The following is a 7,219-nucleotide window of genomic DNA, read 5'->3' as shown; positions in this document are numbered from 1 at the left end:
GCCATTTAACACTAACAAGAGGGCGCATAAAGAGCACGCAGATGAATGGTTTTCGGCCTCGACGCGCGTTGGGAGCGTAGGTGAAAGGCGACAGCGATACGAAACCGAACCCGCTGTCTTCAAGCCGTTTCGCGGCCGCGCTGGCCCAAGCAGCGGCGTGGGTGCGTTCGGGTCGCGGGCACCATGTCGGAAAGACTGCTGCCCCCGCCCGGTTCCTCTTTGGGGCCGGTATCTGGCGTTTGTTATGTAAACGCGGAGGCGGACGCCCGGCGGTGAAGATGTCCGCTCGAACGACTTCACTGAAAAGAACGCGTCGCCTTCAACCGCCGCCCTGAAATATTTTGACAGGAGAAAGGGGGCGGGCGCCCGCAAGCCGGAGTGCACCCTTTGGATCAAGGTTGTTGCGTTGGCAGAACGGGCGCCTTCTGGCACCGGTGGACTTTCCGTTTACTTCCCTCCAAACCTTTCTCTCCCCGTTTTATTTTTCTCTGCATCTCGTTCAGCGAAGGGTGCTTTTCCCCCGAAGTTTCTATTCCACGGAGCGCGACTCTTGTTCCACGCGCAAACTGACCGCATCGAACGTGCTATGCGACACCAGATTTCGTTCGGTTCTTCCGTGGCGACCTTCACAAAGCGAGGAGCCATGCGAGAGCGCACGTAGTGACGCACTCTGTTTACCCCGTTACCGCTTCGGCTGGTCGCTACAAGAGAAGCGTTCGAGCGGAAACCCGCGTTCGGACACCTTCGAAAGCCACAAAGAAGGCGAAGAGTGCGAATTCCGGGCCCGTGTGCATTCACGTGCCTTTAGGCGCATGAGCGCGCGCATCGGACGCGAGCAGCGGATCGAACGCGTCCTTTCTTGAGAGCGCTGGATCGGTGACCGCCGCGGCAACCCGAAGTCCAGGCTTTGCCTTTGTGCGGAAACGTAACTGGTCACGCTAGGCTTAGAGGAAGCAAGGGACGGTAAGTGGCTCCGTGGAAGTTCCCGGATGGCCCTTAGGGCCGCCTTGAAACCGCGAAGGTGGTCCTGTATACCCAGGAGCACGACGAGGGAAAATTCTGTCGGGTTGTTCGAGTAGTATCTGTTTGTGTTCGTACTCGCTTTCGGGTAGAGGACCGACTATTGCATGTCACGTTAAATGTTTGCTCTGTAAAGACGTCCAAAGCTAAATCGGCGCAAACTGTTCGCGCTTTCCTCGTCATGATTTGCTGAAATGCGGTTCGAACACCACTGTGTTCTGGACTGCGTCAAGTGAACGAAAAGAAATGGCGGCTCGCAAACGGTCATCATCGCCGTTATTCCCACCACCATCATCATCGCCCTCGTCGTCGTCAACAACTAGTTCGCGTCTCCCGCAGGAAGAGGACCCCTGCCACGGCAGTACGCATCGCATGTGCACTTTCCTTACAAATAATACAGGGAACCTAACATTCATTATTTGAGCGTGCTTGTCGCGTGTCCCCCAACGCGTTGTTAATTATACCCTCGATTTCATTTTCGGGGTTGGGATAAACACTGACAACTTGTTCCAGATGGGTATTTTCATTCACCTGTTCCAGTATTTAGTTACCTATGCATAAAGGTGATGCTCTCTGCTTATTTACATTACTTTCCGTGTCTTCATACTCATCTATAATGCAATTCAGTAGCTTTCTGAGTGAAACTCTATTAAAAAAAATTTTGCAGTTGTTCTCCTGATTCAGTGAGAAAGATTATATCTGCGAATCTCAAGTGGCTCGCTCAAATATTCTCTATATTCACTTCTACCCCTTACTTTTCCCTTTTAGGCTTCCCCGCGAGACGGGCTGTAAACAATTCCGGATAGATAGTGCCCCCTTGCCTCACTGCCGTCCTGATCGGGAGATTTTCACTTTTATTGCGAAGAATTATCCTGCCAGTGCATACCTTGCCTATGCCCTCTAAGAGATGGAGGCGAAAAGCAAAAAACGCCCGTGTGTACGAGATTTTGGCGCACGCTAAAAGATCCCCAGGTGGTCAAAATTAATCCGGAGCCCTCCACTACGGCGCCCCTCATCGCCCGCGTTGCGTCGGCGCGTTATTTATTTTATTTTTATTTACAAATACTGCACGCCCTATTCGGGCCCAAGCAGGAGTGGGTACATACATAGTACACATACATTAATTGCAACTACCGCTAACATATATTTGATTAGAAAAAAAAAAAACCCTACAATCAATAAATGGCCCTTAAGAGTCTCATGTACGTCACCTCATTTCCCTGGTACTTCCGTATTTCCACTACTGCAGGGGTCTCTGCAAGATCGTACACTTTTTAGTAATCTATAAATACAATGTGCTGTGGTGTATTACACTCCCCAGGCGGCCCAACGAGCGCTGTGCGTTGGCCTCATACGCTACAGCATCACCATTTTGGGCCCTCTTTCTAAAGGAACTATCAAGGCTCTAGAGTCCATGCAAGCACAGATCTTGAGGACTTGCATTGGTGTTCCGAAAACTACCTCTACTGTTGGAACATTGACGGAATGCCGACGTCTGTCACCCTTGGCTCTCGGCACGCAGGAGCTTCTCCGCGTGCGACTGCGTATTGTGGCCAGGCAATGTGACCACCCTGTAGCGCCAAGTTCAGTCCCTGAAGTGTGCGACTTCCTGCCGCAGCATTACCAGCCGCCATCACTTCATCTCCAGCCGCCCTGGATGTTCCCGCCCATGAAAATAGTGACCACGGTGCCCGGAATTACACGCAAGGAGCATATTCCACCTGCCGCTCTACGGTTTTTTGCTCTTGAATATATGTGCAACACATACGGAGGTCATACACATCTGTACACTGATGGATCGGTGTCATCCACATCATCCACTGTCGCAGTGTGGATACCTTCGTCCCGCACCACCCTCAGTGCCATGCTCAGCCACAAAACATCATCTACGGCTGCCGAACTTGCAGTTCTGCGGATGGCCTTGGCTCACATCATCGAGCAGCCGGCACGCGCGTGGGCCATCTTCACGGACTCTCGGGCTGCACTGCAATGTCTGGCGTCTTTCCCCAAAGATCAGCTTGTGCTTGATGTACAAGCTTTACATCTTCAAGCTCTGCAAGCGCACCATCAAATAGCACTTCAGTGGCTCCCTGCCCATTGCGGGATAACTGGAAATGTGAAGGCGGACGTTGCAGCATCCAAAGCGCATGACCAACGCGGATCAAAAATACCGGTGCCATTTTCTCGCAAAGATGCTTCAGCCCTTGCATCTAGTGTGGCATGGAGCATGCAGCGATCGCTTTGGGCAGACGCATCCCGCCATTACGCGCCCCTCTACTCTATCGACCCGCATTGTAATTTTAAGATGCCACCGGGACTATCCAAGCATGATGAAGCAGTACTGCACCGCATGCGGTTGAACGTCGCTTACACGCGATACTACTACTACAAAATCAACCAGTCCTCCTCGCCTGTCTGCGCACAGTGTGGTGTGCGTGAAGACCTCCAACACCTAATATGTGACTGTGTGCGCTTTACTACACAAAGAGTGTCTCTCGCAGTGTCCCTGGGTCGGCCGCTGTCCGCAAAACTAGAACTGAGGGACGTATTAGGTCCTTGGAACTCTTCCAAACGTGTCGCTCGTGCAACGAAAGCCTTATTGGCATACCTAAAAGACACAAGTCTTGATCAGACTTTGTAATTAGTTAAAATCATATGTATTCCTCTTCATCATTGTAATTATCATCGTCATCGCATTCATCTGGCGTAGCAAGCAGGCATCTTAGCTGGGCTGACATCGCCAGTTTTCATTAAAGACTGTTCTCTCTCTCTCTCTCTCTCTCTCTCTCTCCCCAGGCTTTTCTATTACCTGATTGAGGACATGAATGTGATCACTTGCTGAAAGCCATATCGTAAATCTACCATATTCGCTCGGTTGCCCAAGATATAGGGCGCAGCTCATGGGGTCAATTATTGCATTGGTCAATAATCTCCGCCCAACAGAGAGGTGGAGTGATGAGTTTGCAATTCTGTAGCTGTTTGACATCTCCCTTCTTGCGGGTCAAAATTATGACGGTATTTTTCTGAGTTAGGCTATACCTTTAAAGTTCTTAGGCCATCTGAGAATTGCGAGATTTTTGAGTAGCATAATGTCCTCTCCATTCCTCTAGTCGATCTACAGTTATGCTGCCATCTCCTACAGCTAAGAGACAAGATGCTTAGTAAGTAGGCCTGCCTCTACCCAACTTGAAATCACTCAAAGAAAAAGGAGGGATTTCTAATAAAGCATGAACCCACAAACTTTAGGAATACCAGATTTACCCATTCCTCCTTTCTGATCTGCAAAATATGCTATTTCTTGCTCATTTTCTTGCAAGATCGACTCGCTCAAAAGCGAACCTGACTCTTTTGTGGCAACTCTTTGTCACCATGCCCAGAGCGTTGAATAGGCAGTGTCCATCGGAGTGGAACGGAGCACACCGATTGCGTCTTTGAATTCGACACATTAGCGGAAAGGTCCATTTTTCTTTAGCGTTCTTTGTGAGCTCGAGCGGCGCGGTTTCACCGCAAAGCCGAGAAAGGCGCGTGTGACTCAACGCTACCATTTCTCAGCCGCAGCCCAGCGGTCGCCGCCTCCTCGCGCAAGCACCTTTCATCCGTTACGTACAGCGAACGCGCGGCGTACGCGCTGACCCACACAAGGAGCAGTCGCCATTACTTCGTCACCTGTGGAGTTAGCGGATACTACAGACCACTCGCTAAACGCTGCCCCGGGGAGCGATCCACAAACAAACAGGCAAGTAAGAACGCGGGGGCACCAACGGGGGCAACAAAAGGCGAAAAAGAGGAGAAGAGGAGACTGCGGACGAGCACAAGGCAAGCGTGTAAAGAAGTGAAAGAGACTCGAGGGGTTGCGCACCCTGGTGCCAAGAAAGCCAAAAGAAACGGGAATACAAAACAGAATGAAACGGGGGTTACGGTGGGCGGGACAGCGAGAGGGATCCCTCCCTACTCCCACTTTCTCCCTACGCAACAAGGGGCTAGCCCCCTCGTGCATAGACTCGTCGGCGAGCCACGGGAGGGCGGCAGAGTTCGGGAGGGTCATGCCTTGTTGTGCAGTGCTTCGGTGAGCAGCCTCTGCTTGAAAGGGGGAAGAATGTCCCCCGTTTCCCTCGCCACCTCTCCGCCGTGCCTTCAAAAGAAAGCTGCTCACCTAGGATCAGGTTAGACGGGAGCCCTCCGCAATCGAAAAGCAGCGGCACCAGTGCAACACCCTGGTTTAGTCGTGCTCCGGAGTTTCGGAACGTCGCGGTGGACACTGCTCTTTGCCGACTCCTTGCCGAGTTCTTCCCCCCGGTTTTTTTCGGGCACCTCCGCTGCAGTGAATATTTGGCTTTCGGCGCTGTGCTGCCTTCGAATTCTGCACCAGCTTGGTTTCGTGCTATGTTGAGTGCTTAAAGGAGTTTTGACGGACTTTGTGAGGACGCCCGGGACCGAGCATCATGCAGTCGCCCACGTGCCACCAACAGTCAACAGCGCTCCTCCGAAGGAAGGTGGGTGGCTCTCGTTACCATCGTTATTATATTAATGATCTGAATGTATGGCGGTGGCTTAGTAACTGCCGCTTATGACGTATTTTATTCTTTGGAGAAGTTGGTGAATTGGAAAGATAAAAGGAACACATCGAACGCAAGATGAGTTAACACCTCGATCCTGGAGACGCGAGTCAGTCTTCTGGTACCAAGTAGTCCGCCACCATCGGTTATAAGTCTCACCGGCGTCGCAGTGTTTGAACATCGTACAATCAAGTCCTGTAAATCTTGATTTTAAGAGTGTGGTGAAATCATTGCTCTTTTTGTGTGCTCAAACACCTAGCGTATGTAGGAGGAGTCATGCACTCTATAATGCTTTGGAGAGTCACGAAACTTCAACAACAGGAACAACACATATTTTATATATGCCACGTTTTCAATAGCCTTTATGCGCAAATTTGAACGAAATTCCGCCGGCTCCACGTTCAGTTTCACTCTGGAGTGAATCCTGAAGACACAAATAGGCTTTGCTCGTGAATGCATTCCTCAGTGCGAATCGTTGTGCAGTACAAGCATCATTGTTTGCTGACCTTTCGAAACTAAACTGGGAAACACCAGTTAAGACAGTAGCAAGTAGCTTTCCTTTATGGTTGAGATTAATTCGCTAATGCCATGTGGGGCACACGGAATTCCGCTGTCCATCGAGACATCTTCGAGACATCTTCGCGTGCCTCTCTCGGCCCTATTCCTAAGTGGGCTAACGAAGAAATATTGAATAATTTCCAATCGTTCATTGTAACAATGAATTAATCTTTCGCTCTGTCGCTTTGTTTCGCAGGTCATGAAGCCGTTGATGGAGAAGCGCCGGCGAGCGCGCATCAACAACTGCCTGTCCGAGTTGAAGCGATTCCTGATGGCCTATGACGGCGGAACATTCGAGAAGCAAAGCTCGCGCTCTCAGCGCATCGAAAAGGCCGACATACTCGAGATGACCGTCAAATTCCTACGTCAGAGGCGGTTCCCGCTAGAGGCTGGTGAGCTACGCAACTCGCAATCTTATCACTTCTTTCCAAGTCCAAGGCTTGCGTTCGAGTCTCGGTTTATGAATGTTGATGAAGTGTGAGAAGCTTCGCTATTAGGTTTGTCGCTATCGTTTTATTGCCAGGCATGTAGTTAAAGCGCCTTGCTCCCTTACGTAAAGTTAATCCTTTGATTTACGTGCACGCTTTCCTTTGACCATTATTGCGGGGTTACCTATGCCCATTTTATTTTTCTAGTTTGCAACCTGTCTTGTGGACATTGAGGGGCGTTTTGTTGTCTGATATATTTTTATGATGCACTGCTTTAAAGTGCGTCATCATCGCACTGACTAATATTATCTTTAGTGTTGAGCAGTTTCGATACTCGCCACGTTGTATGTATGGATAAAAAAAGGGTAGAAAAATAAATTTTGTAAATGTACCCACGCAGTCCTGCAGGTAAGCCTTATAGTATTTCTTCTGCCCCTGCTTTAAACTGTTCCTGTCTCGGAAGTACAAGCATCCACACGGGACTTATTCTCTACCCTTCTTGCCCCCGACTTCGCAGACTCTCACGAAGGAGCCGAGCGCATGCAGAGGTTTCACGAGGGCTACCAGCACTGCGTCTTCGAAGTGACTCGGTACGTGAGCGCCACGGACCCCCGGCTACGAGACACCCTCCTGACCCACCTGCAGGCCAGGCTGCAC

The sequence above is a fragment of the Haemaphysalis longicornis genome, unplaced genomic scaffold (genome assembly GCF_048455015.1).
Source record: "Haemaphysalis longicornis isolate Haplotype H1 unplaced genomic scaffold, Haemaphysalis longicornis Haplotype H1 scaffold_7, whole genome shotgun sequence".
NCBI classification, from domain to species: Eukaryota; Metazoa; Arthropoda; class Arachnida; order Ixodida; family Ixodidae; genus Haemaphysalis; species Haemaphysalis longicornis.
The sequence above is the reverse complement of the archived record's forward strand: the minus strand, read 5'-3'. Positions refer to the sequence as shown.